The sequence below is a fragment of the Balaenoptera acutorostrata genome, chromosome 1 (genome assembly GCF_949987535.1).
Source record: "Balaenoptera acutorostrata chromosome 1, mBalAcu1.1, whole genome shotgun sequence".
Taxonomy (NCBI): domain Eukaryota; kingdom Metazoa; phylum Chordata; class Mammalia; order Artiodactyla; family Balaenopteridae; genus Balaenoptera; species Balaenoptera acutorostrata.
In genome coordinates, this window is record NC_080064.1 from 118,994,082 (window position 1) to 119,010,096 (window position 16,015).

Below are 16,015 nucleotides of genomic sequence, written 5' to 3' on the forward strand. Positions count from 1 at the left end.
TGGGCAAATAGTTCGCTGTTAATTTGAACTAATGATCCCTGCTTGGGAAGTCAGCCTGATGTCCTAATTTCAGTAAACGTCTTTGAAGCCCAGTTTCATTGCCTCTTTCTGAATTTTAAACACAGATGCTGGGTTTATTCAAAGACATAAGTTCAATATGGCAGTGAGCTCCGAAGCTCTCCCTGAATGATTCTCAAGGAGTACCAAATACACCAACTGGAGGCAGAGCAACGTCTGGGGACCTGAGAGACTGTAGGTTGAACACTCCCCCCCAATACTACTCCTATTAACACACGTAGTGATACAAAAATTTTGCTGATGGGCCATGGCTCGCCATAGAGAATCACTAGTTTTTAATGAGTATCACTATAATTTTTTATTCTGAAACATGAAACCCACCTGCAAGTTACTTTGAATCAAGAAAATCAGTTTTAGTAATGAACGTAGTTACCCCAGATTCTTTGGAATTCTAAAAGCAGTTAACTATTCAGAGTTCTGCGCAGACTGGGCAATTTTACCAAACGCTCTGACATTTCTACTGGTGGATCCTGCCATTCAGAAGTGCCTCAATAGACAAAACCAGAGCGTCAATTACACTTACTTAAGGTCTGAAAAAGCCTACTTATTGATTATTAATTACTTAATAATCATTAGTGTTATAATATTAATGTATTAGCATGATCACATTTATCATATAATTAATTATATAATGAAAAAAGTACTTAATTTATTACTATTAATGTAATTAATATTCTATTAATATCAATTAATTATTAATTAGGTGTTAATTTACCTATATATTCATATGGTTAGTTTTTCTAGAAAAAAATTTTGATGCTGCTATGTGTAAAACCAGATCAGAAATGATATTCAGAAAATGAAAAATAATACGATGTCATTTCCTAGCTAGGAGGTAAAGCAGATAGAAATGGAAGACACCACTTCCTCCAGGGAAAAAGTCGATTTGATTCAAAAGGCTTTTGTAAAAATTCCATAGACAAGTTTTGCTAGAAGTGCAAGAGGCATAGAGAAAGTCTGGGTCCACAGAGTGGAGAGGCTTCTTTTTCTTTTTTTTTCTTAAAATTTTTAAACAAGAGTCAGGTGATCAAAGTCCTATTTAAAAAAAAAAAAAAAGGAAAAAATAGCAGCTGAAGAGTCTAGAAGAAGAACTGAACGCAAAAACTTCCACATGAATAGAAAGGTAACTGCCAAGGAAAATATTAAACAGAAATAACAGGAGCTGGAAACTGAACTAGATAAATCTCAGCACCAAGGAGAATGCCATTTCCTGGTAAGGAAGGATAGTGACAAAGAAAAGATATAGTGGTGTGAAAAAGGTGGGGAGTTGTCCTGGAAAGAAAGGCAGGGTGGAAAAGAGAACAAAAGTCAAAGCCAGAGTGTAAAAGGAGGTTATGTGAACGTATCCTTAACAAACGCAATTACCACAATGGTGCAGCCATCTGGCCTAAAAAAAATGAGGGCTGCGATTTACTATGAGAGCATCATCAGAAGAAGACAGGTACAGGGGTGGAGAGAAGGATGGTGTATCCTGGGTACACAGACGGTAAGGCAGAAATGGGAAATTATTAGGTCATATCTACGTGAGGGGCGTGTGTGTGTTTGGTTCAGGGTGGGGGAGGGAGGTATTCTTGGTAATATTCTTGCCTCACTGTGATAGGATTGAGAGCACTGGTCATGCAACTGGAACAAGATGACAGCTAGTAGTCCACCCTGTCAGGCATCTGCCTCCACCGCCTCCCACCTGCTTGGCTAAGATTGCCCGACTGGCCTGCGGTATCTGCCTGCTCTCTCACTACCGCTGCCCGGTGGTGTAACTACTGGCACGTGTCAAGATTCATTTTCACATCTCTGGCCCCCGGGTGCCTTGGTCCGCCTCTCTGCTCCCATGGCCCGCACAAGACCAGGACGCCCTTGGAGCACACCACAGACACACGGGAGTCACAGGCAGCCCAGGAGCTGGCACGCAACGGGGAAGCTGGCCCGAGCGGTTGCTGGCATGAGCGACGAGATAAGGGAGGCGAGTCCACGCAAGTGGCCCGACTTGGAGATGAAGATCCCTGTCCCGCACCTTCGGCTGTCGCCGCCGCCGCTGCCGGCACGCAACACTGCCACCCCCGGCCCACCACCCCTACCTTTACATCAAACAGCAGCATCAGCACCAGCACAACACCGGTACCACCGTCGCCGCCACCAGCAACACCAGAACCAGCAGCACCAGCACCTCACGAGGAAAGAAGGGGTGGGTGGTCAGAAGGGAGGGGCGTCGTGGGGGAAGCACTGCTGCTTGAGAGTCCAAACACAGGCGGGGGCGTCTGCTCGTGGCCACGGCCACGGCGGGGAGAGGCGCGGCCCCGGCCACTCGTGTTTGGGGCTGAGGCAAGCGTCCGAAAAGGAAGACACGGGACGTCGAAGGCCTCGAGTGGGCGCGCGCCAGTGCGGCCAAAAGGCTTGGCCGGGGAGGGAGGGTGGAGGTTGCCTGGCAGGGCTTGGGCTGGAGGTGCAGGGCACCGGGCGGCTCTTGTCGGGGCGCCGAGGCCGCGGAGCAAGCGTGGCCTAAAAGTGGGATGTGGACGGTGGGAGGTAGAGAGGAGGAAGAAAGGCTTCCCTGACCGGGAATCGAACCCGGGCCGCGGCGGTGAGAGCGCCGAATCCTAACCACTAGACCACCAGGGAGCGTCGGGCTCTACCACTGCTCCTGCTGGACCCATAGCACCCGCTCGGCGCCACCTTGGCGCCAAGACCCGGCCTTCCCAAGTCCAGCCACGCGCCGCCCCTGGCAATCCACGTGTCCTACCGTCCTTCCTGCTTGCAGCGCCCTCAGAACACTGCGCGCCTGCTTCTCGCACACACAAGAAAAGCCGCTGGGGCCAGCTAGCTCCCTGCTCCCAGCTCTCCCTCACAGGCCCCCGGCCGGCCGCCCGTGGAGCTCGGTAAAAGGTCAGCCCGCTGCGTTGGCCGGGAATCGAACCCGGGTCAACTGCTTGGAAGGCAGCTATGCTCACCACTATACCACCAACGCTGCACAGCCCGGGCCGCCCCGAGACGCCGGCACCGGGCTCGCCCGCGCGCACTCTCGTCGCCGCCGCCTTCTCCTCCTCCTCCTCCTCCTCCTCCTTCTCTTCCGACTGCTCCTCCTTCTCTTCCTCCTCCTACTCCCCTTTCTCTTCTCCGTCCTCCTCCTCCTCCTCAGCCGCCGCCGCCACCGCCGCCGCCACTTGGAGCAGCCCTGCCCCGACGCCCCGCCGGCCGGCAGCTCTGTGACGTCACAGGCGCCACCAAGGCCCCCCGGCGCCCCACCCGCGCCAGCCCTACGAAGCTGCCCTAGGCCACCGGCCCGACCGCCTCAGGGGGGCGCTCTCGCTGCCTTGCTGCTCCAGGGCCCTCCGCTCCACGCCGCGGCCCGCCCCCGCCCCCGGGGCACGCGTCTTCCAGGCCCCGGCTCGCCAAAGCCCTTCTCCACCGGGCGCTGGGCCAGGCCACTTCCCGCACCGACAGGGCACGCCACTCATCCGCCTCCCACCCGTCCCGGCAGCTGTGCACCTATGCCGCTGTGGATAGCTGCGCAGCTGTGCGTCGCGACGCAAGGAGCCCACTGAGACAGCCACTTTGGGCGGGCCGCAATGTCATCGGGCGCTTGTGGGGTCCAGAGGAGGCCCTCGCTCGGCCCTGGCGACTGAGCGCCCGGCGAGGAGGAAGGGCTGGGCGGCTGGAGGGGGGCGAGGGTGGGCAGGCTGGGCACGCGCTGGCGCCCTGCGCCTCGCTGGAGGGCGGAGGGCGGAGGGAGGAGAAGAAGGGCCCTTGGGAGCCAGGCGGCAGGACAGAGAGCGGCGCCAGCCACCAAAAGAGGGCGTGTTGCCTCCCCGTCGGGGAATCGAACCCCGGTCTCCCGCGTGACAGGCGGGGATACTCACCACTATACTAACGAGGACGGCGGCCACCGCCCCCGCGCCCGGCCGCTCTCGGGCTGCCTGCCGACGCCTCCCCCTGCCCTCCGGCCCCCTGCCCACCACGGGCGCCCGGCACGTGCCCGACCCGACCCAACTGCCACACCAACCGCGTCCTCCAAAGCAGCAGCCCCCGACCCCGACCCCGACAGGGACCCGGACCCGCGTGGCCCTGAAAACTCCGAGTGCGCGCTGCCTATTGCCTCCGACGCGGGGATCGCGCCGGGTGGAGGGGGCCCGAGACGCAAAGCAAGGCTGCGAGGAGGGGGTGGGCGCGCGCCGGGCCATGGCCGGCGAGGAGACGCGCGGGTGGGGGCCGGCGGCAGGGGGCTGGCCCGACGCGGCCCGGCTGCGTCCGGGGCCAGGGCTGGGCGAGGGCGCCACCGCGGCGCAGCCAGGCGCGTCGTCTGGCCGTGCTCCCCGTCGGCCGCCGCGCGCCCGCTCCGTCGCTCACCCAGACGGCCGCGCGCCTGGCGCGGAGCACCGCGTCCCGCCAAGGGCACCGGGGTTCGCGTCGCGTCGGGTCCCAGCCAGCCGAGCGGCCACGCGCACGCCCAGGCCCGCCGTCAGGATGGCCGAGCGGTCTAAGGCGCTGCGTTCAGGTCGCAGTCTCCCCTGGAGGCGTGGGTTCGAATCCCACTCCTGACAAGCCAGCCTTTTGGCCCGCCCGACAAACGCACCCGGCCCTGTGGCAGCGCTTTACTGCCTTCCAGTCCGTTCGCGCCTTGCACTCTTGCGGCCTCTCCAAACTCCGGCCCGGACATCCACGCCTCTCAGACGCGGGACCTTCTCAGCCACGGCCGCGGGCCTGGCAGAAACGGCGCACTAGGAACCCTCCGGCGACTGGCTTTCCGGACAAACGCCCTCCCCGCCAGCTCCTAAGCCCCCGCCTACCTGCACCCACAGCAGAAAAACCTTCAGTCCTTCGCAGCCCATCTTCCCTCACCTGCTTGCGGCTGCTGCTGCTGGTGCTTTTCCTGCCTGCCTGCCTGCCTGCCTGCCTGCCTTCGTCCCTCCCTCCCACTCCCACTCCCACGCTCCACCCCGCCCCCACCGCCACACGCAGAACGGCCGCGTGTGGAAAGCCCTCCACGCCTGGCCCGCCCTCCGACTTCGGCCTGGTGAACAGCGGACTCGCTCTCACAGCCTTTCTTCCACTTCCGCCACCAGCAGCTCTCCCTCTTTCCAACATCCTGTCCTTCCCGCCAGCCCCAACGGCCCGCCTGCCCATTCCATTCCCTCCACAGCCACACCGCCTTGCCGGCCTGTGGTGCGTGCCCTCGGTGCTTTTTCGCCTTGGGACCTTGGCCGGACCACACCTGCCTGCCTGCCTGCCTGCCTGCCTGCCTGCCTGCCGGACCGCGTGCAGCCCAGCCTCCTGCTGGCCAGCCAACAGGGGGCCCTCCCTGCACGGGGCCTGGCGCAGGAGTCGCTCCCGGGAACGGTGCTCCAGTGAGTAGTGAGCGGAAGCCCTGGATGCCCTGTCACCCACCACAGACGTCCGGCCCCCAGCCCGGGCCACCCACCTCGGCGCCACAGCGCAAGTCCCTCGGGGAAGCCGCTGCTCCGGCCGGACCCAACCATACCCTGGCGCGCTCCCTCCCTCACCGGGCTGTCCGCCAGCCAGCAGCCAGTCTGCCAAAGTGCTTCTCCTCACAACCAACGCAGCAGAGCGGGACCCCGCGGGAGAGGGGTGGGCCAGAGCGCAGAAGCGAGGCTCAGACACCTTTGGTCTTGTGGCCTGAGCGCCGCTCGGCGACGGCGGCGGCGGCGGCGGCGGCGGCGGCGGCGGTGCCCGGCGTCCATTTCCCACGCTCGCGGTCCCTGCACAGGCCCGAGCTCCGACCCCTGCCCCCGCCCGCCCTCGCACGCCCCGCACCAGCAAGAAAGCCAGCCGCCAGAGGGACTGTGCGTCGGGGCCGGGCGGCTGCTGAGAGGAACGTTGGCGCTCGGCCGCAGCGGCCACGCCTCGCCTGCCCTGACGGGGATTCGGGCGCGGGCCAGGCCGCTTGGGCTCCTGGCTTCCTCTGGCGACACCGACAGTCTCGCGGCGGCCGTGGACGGCAGAGAAAGCGCAGGACGGGCCGAGCACGCCTGCGTCCCTCCGTCCCTCGGTGCTTCCGACCGCCTCGCGCCCTGGGGTCGCCAGCGTGCCCGGAGCCTCTCATTCAGGTGGCCCGTCGGCCTCCTGCTCAAATGGAGCACATGCCCACGGGGCGAGCAGTGACCAGGGTCCGGCGGTTGGCGGCGAGCGCCGCTGGGGCAGCGCCGGGGGCCGGCGGCCATCGGTGCATGGGTGGTTCAGTGGTAGAATTCTCGCCTGCCACGCGGGAGGCCCGGGTTCGATTCCCGGCCCATGCAGCCGCAGCGTCCCCTTTTGGTTCCCGCAGCCCCACAGCGGAGCTGGGCTTCCCCGCTGCCACACTCAAGGCACCGGTCCTGCAACAGCTCGCTCACCACCGCACCTTCCGGCCCCTGTCCTTCCCACGCAGACGCCCCCACCCCCACACACACCCGGGAGCCAGGCCTCCGGGACCTGACACCTTGCGGGCTCAGCCACTCTTACGCCCAGACCCCTTCCTTGTCCTTGTTCTCGTCCTTACCCCGACCCCGCTTGTGTCACGCTTTTCACTGTGAGGAACACCCCACACTGGCACCCGCACAGCCCAACCTCTTCACCTTTCGCCACGTTTCCAAGCTCTCTGCCTCACTCTGCCCGCACTTCGAAAGTTATACTATGTTTGCACAACCAGGAGCAAGGAAGTTGCCACCTCTGGGAGTGATACACCCCACTTTCCTGGAGAGTCCCCAAAGCGTTCACTTGCACGAAGAGTTCAAAAGAAGTCCACACTATCATCGCAGACTGCACTCTAGATTGATGTTCTGACCCTCGACAGCAATACGTTTCCAACACCGGCCCGCTCCTCCACCACTACTGCCACCACCACCATCAGCACGACAAACACCAGCCCCTCCCCTGAACCTCTGCTCCCACCAACAGCATCAGCCCTTGGGACAGCACCACCGGCACCACCACCTCAGCCTCCACCCTACTCCCACAGACACCCCCATCCCACCCCCTATCTCCCCGCTTTTCCCCCCGATCCTTTCCACATCCTACGTTGTCAAGGATCCTGCCCTTGCCTCTGTCCCGTTGCCCTCCTTTATCCCCACTTCGTCGTCTTCTCCTTTTCGCAGCAGTACGGTTGATTTACAATACTGTGTGACTTTCAGGTGTACAGCCAAGTGATTCAGTTATATGTCCTTTTCCAGGTTATTTTCCATTATACGTTATCACGACATATGAATACAGTTCCCTGTGCTGTACAGTAAATCCTTGTTGCTTCTGTGCTTTGTGTATAGTATTTCCTCTCTGTTAATCGCAGCTCCGGATTTCTCCCTGCCCTACACTTTCCCCTTGGGTAACGAACAGTGTGTTTTCTATGTCTGTGGGTCTGTTTCTCTTTGGCACATACATTCGTTTGTAGTACGGTTTAGATTCCACATATCTTTGTGCTTCTCTGCCTGACTTCCGTCGCGAAGTGTAATATACTCTAGGTCCATCCTTACTGGTGCAAATGGCAATATCTCACTCTTTTGTATGGCTGAGTAATATTCCACAGTACATACGTACCACGTCTTCCTGTGCCAGCCATCGGTTGATGGGCACTTGGGTTTTGTCCATGTCTTGGCTGTGGCCCGTAGTGCTGCTGTGAACATGGGGGTGCATGGATCTCTTCAAATGACAGTTTCTCTCCTTTGCCGATGTGTACCCACGATGGGGATTGCTGGATCATATGAGAGCTCATATTTCACCTATTTATTTAGTGTGTTGTTTTTATTTATGCATTTAATATTTATTTATTCATTTACTTATAAGAACTAGTAGCTGTAATTTTGGAAGAAAAGTTGATTAACAATATTGAGTTAGTTTCAGGGGCACAGCAAAGCGGATACTGTCTTCCATGTCTAATGCTGTTTCAGGTTGCTTTCCATTACAGTTTGCTACAGGATATTGAACATCATTCCCTGTGTTATTCTGGAAATCCTTGTTGCGTATGTCTTTTATATGAAGTACGGTGTATCTGTTCATCGCAGCTCCTAATTTATGTCTCCACCCCTCCCTTTCTCCTCGGGGAACCACCAGTGTGTTTTCTATGTCTGTGAGTCTGTTTCGCTTTTGCACATACATTCTTTTCTGTTATGTTTTAGATTCCACGTATCTTTGTGCTTCTCTGTCAGACTTAACTTCACTAAGTGTAATATTCTCTAGGACCATCCTTATTGTGGCAAATGGCAATATTTCATTTTCGGAAATGGCTGAGTAATATTCCACAGTACCTTTATACCGCATCTTTTTCTGTCAGCCAACTGTTGATGGGCACATGGGTTTTTTCTATGCCTTGGCTGCGGCACACAGTGCTGCTACAAACACGGGGGTGCGTGGATCTCTTCAAACCACAGTTTTTCTCTTTGGCGGATGTGTACCCACGACGGGGACTGCTGGATCATCTGATGGCTCATGTTTCTCCTGTTTATTTTGTTCGTGGTTTTTATTTATTTATTTACTTACTTACTTATAAGTACTAGTACTTGTGGTTGAAGAAGAAGAGTTGATTAACGATATTGAGTTCGTTTCAGGTGTACAGCAAAGGGGATACTGTTTTCCATGTCTAATATCGTTTCAGAGTGATTTCCATTACAGGTTATTGCAGGATATTGACTATCACTCCCTGTGTTATTCTGGAAATCCTTGTTGCTTATCTCCTTTATATGAACCCCTGTGTATCTGTTCATCGAGCTCCTAATTGATCCCTCCACCCCTCCTTTTTAACTCGGGTAACCATCACTGTGTTTTCTAGGTCTGTGAGTCTGTTTCTGTTTTGCACATAGATTCATCGGTAGTACTTTTTAGATTCCACATATCTTTGTGCTTCTCTGTCGGACCTACTTCACTAAGTGTAATACTCCCTGGGAGCATTCTTGTTGCGGCAAATGGCAATATTTCATTCTTTCTTATTAATGGCTGTGTAATATCCCATAGTACATATATACCACCTCTTCTTGTACTAGCCACCCGTTGATGGGCACTTGGGTATTTTTCCATGTCTTGGCTACTGCAAATAGTGCCGCTGTGAACATGGAGGTGCTTGTGCCTTTTTGCACTCTTGTTTCGTCATTTCCGGGTACGTACCCAGGAGTGGGATTGCTGGATCATAGGGGACCTCTCCTTGGGCCTCTTTCAACCTCAACCCCTCCTCCCCCCACCCCCGCCGCCACACACACCTGAGACCGGATGGTTTCTCCCGATGAGAGGCGATGTATGTCTCTGGGGCAGTAGAATGCCCCCACCCCATTCGGACCCCGCCTAGCCCCTGTGGCGCGCTCCGCTTCTGTTGTTCTCTTGCCTGCCTCCTACCCACCGCCCCCAGTCCCAACCCACTGGTTAGCCTGACCACCTTGCCGCACAGCACACCAGTCTGGCGCGCTCACCCGCCACCCCACCGCGAAGGGGTCCTCTCCCACCATCTTCCTCGCCCCACAGCCCACTCACACACCCCGCCCTTCCCCCCAGCCTGCAGGCTCGGACCCCTCTCCCCGCCACCTTCCCCTTGTATCCCAGGCCCGACTGTCACATGTCCTGCCCGGAAGTCTCACTTCCGCCAGTGCTCCTCAGACGCACTCCTACTCCAGGCCCACCCCGCCCCCTGATCTGACCCACCCGTACACACGTGCCGGGCCAGGTGCTGCCACCACCCCCAAGCTTCTGCTGAGCCCCTGCCTGAGTGGCCAGCCGCTCTCCCGGGCCAGGTCCCCGCCAGCCCAACACCTCCCGCTCCTGCCCGCGCTCCACCCAGACACCCCAGGCCCTTCCTCGCACCTCCCAGCACGCGGCCCACCGCCGCCCTCTCTCCATGGGGTCGTTCTGCTCCGTTCCCTAACCCGCGTGGGGTGGCCACCGACCACGGCCACAAACACCTTCATCCCACACTGTCAGCCACCCCCACGGCACCGGCAAGGGCGTTCAGGAAACCTGCTGCGGTGGTGCGAAGCACCCGTCTGCCCACCGGTGCTCCTTTCCACAGGGGATCCGGCTTTGTTAGAAGGCACCGCGTGTGACACCGCCGTCGCCGTCGGCGCTGCCGCCGCTGTCGCCATGGGGGAAAAGCAGTGCTGATGGAGAGTCCAAACACAGGCGGGGGCGTCTGCTCGTGGCCACGGCCACGGCGGGGAGAGGCGCGGCCCCGGCCACTCGTGTTTGGGGCTGAGGCAAGCGTCCGAAAAGGAAGACACGGGACGTCGAAGGCCTCGAGTGGGCGCGCGCCAGTGCGGCCAAAAGGCTTGGCCGGGGAGGGAGGGTGGAGGTTGCCTGGCAGGGCTTGGGCTGGAGGTGCAGGGCACCGGGCGGCTCTTGTCGGGGCGCCGAGGCCGCGGAGCAAGCGTGGCCTAAAAGTGGGATGTGGACGGTGGGAGGTAGAGAGGAGGAAGAAAGGCTTCCCTGACCGGGAATCGAACCCGGGCCGCGGCGGTGAGAGCGCCGAATCCTAACCACTAGACCACCAGGGAGCGTCGGGCTCTACCACTGCTCCTGCTGGACCCATAGCACCCGCTCGGCGCCACCTTGGCGCCAAGACCCGGCCTTCCCAAGTCCAGCCACGCGCCGCCCCTGGCAATCCACGTGTCCTACCGTCCTTCCTGCTTGCAGCGCCCTCAGAACACTGCGCGCCTGCTTCTCGCACACACAAGAAAAGCCGCTGGGGCCAGCTAGCTCCCTGCTCCCAGCTCCTCACAGGCCCCCGGCCGGCCGCCCGTGGAGCTCGGTAAAAGGTCAGCCCGCTGCATTGGCCGGGAATCGAACCCGGGTCAACTGCTTGGAAGGCAGCTATGCTCACCACTATACCACCAACGCTGCACAGCCCGGGCCGCCCCGAGACGCCGGCACCGGGCTCGCCCGCGCGCACTCTCGTCGCCGCCGCCTTCTCCTCCTCCTCCTCCTCCTCCTCCTCCTCCTCCTCCTCTTCCGACTGCTCCTCCTTCTCTTCCTCCTCCTACTCCCCTTTCTCTTCTCCGTCCTCCTCCTCCTCCTCCTCCTCAGCCGCCGCCGCCGCCGCCGCCGCCACTTGGAGCAGCCCTGCCCCGACGCCCCGCCGGCCGGCAGCTCTGTGACGTCACAGGCGCCACCAAGGCCCCCCGGCGCCCCACCCGCGCCAGCCCTACGAAGCTGCCCTAGGCCACCGGCCCGACCGCCTCAGGGGGGCGCTCTCGCTGCCTTGCTGCTCCAGGGCCCTCCGCTCCACGCCGCGGCCCGCCCCCGCCCCCGGGGCACGCGTCTTCCAGGCCCCGGCTCGCCAAAGCCCTTCTCCACCGGGCGCTGGGCCAGGCCACTTCCCGCACCGACAGGGCACGCCACTCATCCGCCTCCCACCCGTCCCGGCAGCTGTGCACCTATGCCGCTGTGGATAGCTGCGCAGCTGTGCGTCGCGACGCAAGGAGCCCACTGAGACAGCCACTTTGGGCGGGCCGCAATGTCATCGGGCGCTTGTGGGGTCCAGAGGAGGCCCTCGCTCGGCCCTGGCGACTGAGCGCCCGGCGAGGAGGAAGGGCTGGGCGGCTGGAGGGGGGCGAGGGTGGGCAGGCTGGGCACGCGCTGGCGCCCTGCGCCTCGCTGGAGGGCGGAGGGCGGAGGGAGGAGAAGAAGGGCCCTTGGGAGCCAGGCGGCAGGACAGAGAGCGGCGCCAGCCACCAAAAGAGGGCGTGTTGCCTCCCCGTCGGGGAATCGAACCCCGGTCTCCCGCGTGACAGGCGGGGATACTCACCACTATACTAACGAGGACGGCGGCCACCGCCCCCGCGCCCGGCCGCTCTCGGGCTGCCTGCCGACGCCTCCCCCTGCCCTCCGGCCCCCTGCCCACCACGGGCGCCCGGCACGTGCCCGACCCGACCCAACTGCCACACCAACCGCGTCCTCCAAAGCAGCAGCCCCCGACCCCGACCCCGACAGGGACCCGGACCCGCGTGGCCCTGAAAACTCCGAGTGCGCGCTGCCTATTGCCTCCGACGCGGGGATCGCGCCGGGTGGAGGGGGCCCGAGACGCAAAGCAAGGCTGCGAGGAGGGGGTGGGCGCGCGCCGGGCCATGGCCGGCGAGGAGACGCGCGGGTGGGGGCCGGCGGCAGGGGGCTGGCCCGACGCGGCCCGGCTGCGTCCGGGGCCAGGGCTGGGCGAGGGCGCCACCGCGGCGCAGCCAGGCGCGTCGTCTGGCCGTGCTCCCCGTCGGCCGCCGCGCGCCCGCTCCGTCGCTCACCCAGACGGCCGCGCGCCTGGCGCGGAGCACCGCGTCCCGCCAAGGGCACCGGGGTTCGCGTCGCGTCGGGTCCCAGCCAGCCGAGCGGCCACGCGCACGCCCAGGCCCGCCGTCAGGATGGCCGAGCGGTCTAAGGCGCTGCGTTCAGGTCGCAGTCTCCCCTGGAGGCGTGGGTTCGAATCCCACTCCTGACAAGCCAGCCTTTTGGCCCGCCCGACAAACGCACCCGGCCCTGTGGCAGCGCTTTACTGCCTTCCAGTCCGTTCGCGCCTTGCACTCTTGCGGCCTCTCCAAACTCCGGCCCGGACATCCACGCCTCTCAGACGCGGGACCTTCTCAGCCACGGCCGCGGGCCTGGCAGAAACGGCGCACTAGGAACCCTCCGGCGACTGGCTTTCCGGACAAACGCCCTCCCCGCCAGCTCCTAAGCCCCCGCCTACCTGCACCCACAGCAGAAAAACCTTCAGTCCTTCGCAGCCCATCTTCCCTCACCTGCTTGCGGCTGCTGCTGCTGGTGCTTTTCCTGCCTGCCTGCCTGCCTGCCTGCCTGCCTTCGTCCCTCCCTCCCACTCCCACTCCCACGCTCCACCCCGCCCCCACCGCCACACGCAGAACGGCCGCGTGTGGAAAGCCCTCCACGCCTGGCCCGCCCTCCGACTTCGGCCTGGTGAACAGCGGACTCGCTCTCACAGCCTTTCTTCCACTTCCGCCACCAGCAGCTCTCCCTCTTTCCAACATCCTGTCCTTCCCGCCAGCCCCAACGGCCCGCCTGCCCATTCCATTCCCTCCACAGCCACACCGCCTTGCCGGCCTGTGGTGCGTGCCCTCGGTGCTTTTTCGCCTTGGGACCTTGGCCGGACCACACCTGCCTGCCTGCCTGCCTGCCTGCCTGCCTGCCTGCCGGACCGCGTGCAGCCCAGCCTCCTGCTGGCCAGCCAACAGGGGGCCCTCCCTGCACGGGGCCTGGCGCAGGAGTCGCTCCCGGGAACGGTGCTCCAGTGAGTAGTGAGCGGAAGCCCTGGATGCCCTGTCACCCACCACAGACGTCCGGCCCCCAGCCCGGGCCACCCACCTCGGCGCCACAGCGCAAGTCCCTCGGGGAAGCCGCTGCTCCGGCCGGACCCAACCATACCCTGGCGCGCTCCCTCCCTCACCGGGCTGTCCGCCAGCCAGCAGCCAGTCTGCCAAAGTGCTTCTCCTCACAACCAACGCAGCAGAGCGGGACCCCGCGGGAGAGGGGTGGGCCAGAGCGCAGAAGCGAGGCTCAGACACCTTTGGTCTTGTGGCCTGAGCGCCGCTCGGCGACGGCGGCGGCGGCGGCGGCGGCGGCGGCGGCGGTGCCCGGCGTCCATCTCCCACGCTCGCGGTCCCTGCACAGGCCCGAGCTCCGACCCCTGCCCCCGCCCGCCCTCGCACGCCCCGCACCAGCAAGAAAGCCAGCCGCCAGAGGGACTGTGCGTCGGGGCCGGGCGGCTGCTGAGAGGAACGTTGGCGCTCGGCCGCAGCGGCCACGCCTCGCCTGCCCTGACGGGGATTCGGGCGCGGGCCAGGCCGCTTGGGCTCCTGGCTTCCTCTGGCGACACCGACAGTCTCGCGGCGGCCGTGGACGGCAGAGAAAGCGCAGGACGGGCCGAGCACGCCTGCGTCCCTCCGTCCCTCGGTGCTTCCGACCGCCTCGCGCCCTGGGGTCGCCAGCGTGCCCGGAGCCTCTCATTCAGGTGGCCCGTCGGCCTCCTGCTCAAATGGAGCACATGCCCACGGGGCGAGCAGTGACCAGGGTCCGGCGGTTGGCGGCGAGCGCCGCTGGGGCAGCGCCGGGGGCCGGCGGCCATCGGTGCATGGGTGGTTCAGTGGTAGAATTCTCGCCTGCCACGCGGGAGGCCCGGGTTCGATTCCCGGCCCATGCAGCCGCAGCGTCCCCTTTTGGTTCCCGCAGCCCCACAGCGGAGCTGGGCTTCCCCGCTGCCACACTCAAGGCACCGGTCCTGCAACAGCTCGCTCACCACCGCACCTTCCGGCCCCTGTCCTTCCCACGCAGACGCCCCCACCCCCACACACACCCGGGAGCCAGGCCTCCGGGACCTGACACCTTGCGGGCTCAGCCACTCTTACGCCCAGACCCCTTCCTTGTCCTTGTTCTCGTCCTTACCCCGACCCCGCTTGTGTCACGCTTTTCACTGTGAGGAACACCCCACACTGGCACCCGCACAGCCCAACCTCTTCACCTTTCGCCACGTTTCCAAGCTCTCTGCCTCACTCTGCCCGCACTTCGAAAGTTATACTATGTTTGCACAACCAGGAGCAAGGAAGTTGCCACCTCTGGGAGTGATACACCCCACTTTCCTGGAGAGTCCCCAAAGCGTTCACTTGCACGAAGAGTTCAAAAGAAGTCCACACTATCATCGCAGACTGCACTCTAGATTGATGTTCTGACCCTCGACAGCAATACGTTTCCAACACCGGCCCGCTCCTCCACCACTACTGCCACCACCACCATCAGCACGACAAACACCAGCCCCTCCCCTGAACCTCTGCTCCCACCAACAGCATCAGCCCTTGGGACAGCACCACCGGCACCACCACCTCAGCCTCCACCCTACTCCCACAGACACCCCCATCCCACCCCCTATCTCCCCGCTTTTCCCCCCGATCCTTTCCACATCCTACGTTGTCAAGGATCCTGCCCTTGCCTCTGTCCCGTTGCCCTCCTTTATCCCCACTTCGTCGTCTTCTCCTTTTCGCAGCAGTACGGTTGATTTACAATACTGTGTGACTTTCAGGTGTACAGCCAAGTGATTCAGTTATATGTCCTTTTCCAGGTTATTTTCCATTATACGTTATCACGACATATGAATACAGTTCCCTGTGCTGTACAGTAAATCCTTGTTGCTTCTGTGCTTTGTGTATAGTATTTCCTCTCTGTTAATCGCAGCTCCGGATTTCTCCCTGCCCTACACTTTCCCCTTGGGTAACGAACAGTGTGTTTTCTATGTCTGTGGGTCTGTTTCTCTTTGGCACATACATTCGTTTGTAGTACGGTTTAGATTCCACATATCTTTGTGCTTCTCTGCCTGACTTCCGTCGCGAAGTGTAATATACTCTAGGTCCATCCTTACTGGTGCAAATGGCAATATCTCACTCTTTTGTATGGCTGAGTAATATTCCACAGTACATACGTACCACGTCTTCCTGTGCCAGCCATCGGTTGATGGGCACTTGGGTTTTGTCCATGTCTTGGCTGTGGCCCGTAGTGCTGCTGTGAACATGGGGGTGCATGGATCTCTTCAAATGACAGTTTCTCTCCTTTGCCGATGTGTACCCACGATGGGGATTGCTGGATCATATGAGAGCTCATATTTCACCTATTTATTTAGTGTGTTGTTTTTATTTATGCATTTAATATTTATTTATTCATTTACTTATAAGAACTAGTAGCTGTAATTTTGGAAGAAAAGTTGATTAACAATATTGAGTTAGTTTCAGGGGCACAGCAAAGCGGATACTGTCTTCCATGTCTAATGCTGTTTCAGGTTGCTTTCCATTACAGTTTGCTACAGGATATTGAACATCATTCCCTGTGTTATTCTGGAAATCCTTGTTGCGTATGTCTTTTATATGAAGTACGGTGTATCTGTTCATCGCAGCTCCTAATTTATGTCTCCACCCCTCCCTTTCTCCTCGGGGAACCACCAGTGTGTTTTCTATGTCTGTGAGTCTGTTTCGCTTTTGCACATACATTCTTTTCT

At 60.7% G+C, this 16,015-nt stretch overlaps 10 non-coding genes across 10 annotated transcripts; 4 read left to right on the forward strand and 6 right to left on the reverse strand.

The window, feature by feature from the left end:
• Positions 1-2,622: 2,622 nt before the first annotated feature.
• On the reverse strand, positions 2,623-2,694 carry TRNAE-CUC (transfer RNA glutamic acid (anticodon CUC)). The gene has a single exon. It is a non-coding gene; the product is annotated as a tRNA-Glu (tRNA).
• Positions 2,695-2,968: 274 nt separating this feature from the next.
• Positions 2,969-3,040, reverse strand: TRNAG-UCC (transfer RNA glycine (anticodon UCC)). Its single transcript has one exon. It is a non-coding gene; the product is annotated as a tRNA-Gly (tRNA).
• An 837-nt stretch (positions 3,041-3,877) lies between these two features.
• Positions 3,878-3,949, reverse strand: TRNAD-GUC (transfer RNA aspartic acid (anticodon GUC)). Its single transcript has one exon. It is a non-coding gene; the product is annotated as a tRNA-Asp (tRNA).
• A 581-nt stretch (positions 3,950-4,530) lies between these two features.
• TRNAL-CAG (transfer RNA leucine (anticodon CAG)) lies at positions 4,531-4,613 on the forward strand. Its single transcript has one exon. It is a non-coding gene; the product is annotated as a tRNA-Leu (tRNA).
• A 1,642-nt stretch (positions 4,614-6,255) lies between these two features.
• On the forward strand, positions 6,256-6,326 carry TRNAG-GCC (transfer RNA glycine (anticodon GCC)). The gene has a single exon. It is a non-coding gene; the product is annotated as a tRNA-Gly (tRNA).
• Positions 6,327-10,460: 4,134 nt separating this feature from the next.
• Positions 10,461-10,532, reverse strand: TRNAE-CUC (transfer RNA glutamic acid (anticodon CUC)). The gene has a single exon. It is a non-coding gene; the product is annotated as a tRNA-Glu (tRNA).
• A 271-nt stretch (positions 10,533-10,803) lies between these two features.
• On the reverse strand, positions 10,804-10,875 carry TRNAG-UCC (transfer RNA glycine (anticodon UCC)). The gene has a single exon. It is a non-coding gene; the product is annotated as a tRNA-Gly (tRNA).
• Positions 10,876-11,727: 852 nt separating this feature from the next.
• TRNAD-GUC (transfer RNA aspartic acid (anticodon GUC)) lies at positions 11,728-11,799 on the reverse strand. Its single transcript has one exon. It is a non-coding gene; the product is annotated as a tRNA-Asp (tRNA).
• A 581-nt stretch (positions 11,800-12,380) lies between these two features.
• TRNAL-CAG (transfer RNA leucine (anticodon CAG)) lies at positions 12,381-12,463 on the forward strand. The gene has a single exon. It is a non-coding gene; the product is annotated as a tRNA-Leu (tRNA).
• Positions 12,464-14,105: 1,642 nt separating this feature from the next.
• On the forward strand, positions 14,106-14,176 carry TRNAG-GCC (transfer RNA glycine (anticodon GCC)). The gene has a single exon. It is a non-coding gene; the product is annotated as a tRNA-Gly (tRNA).
• Positions 14,177-16,015: the final 1,839 nt, after the last annotated feature.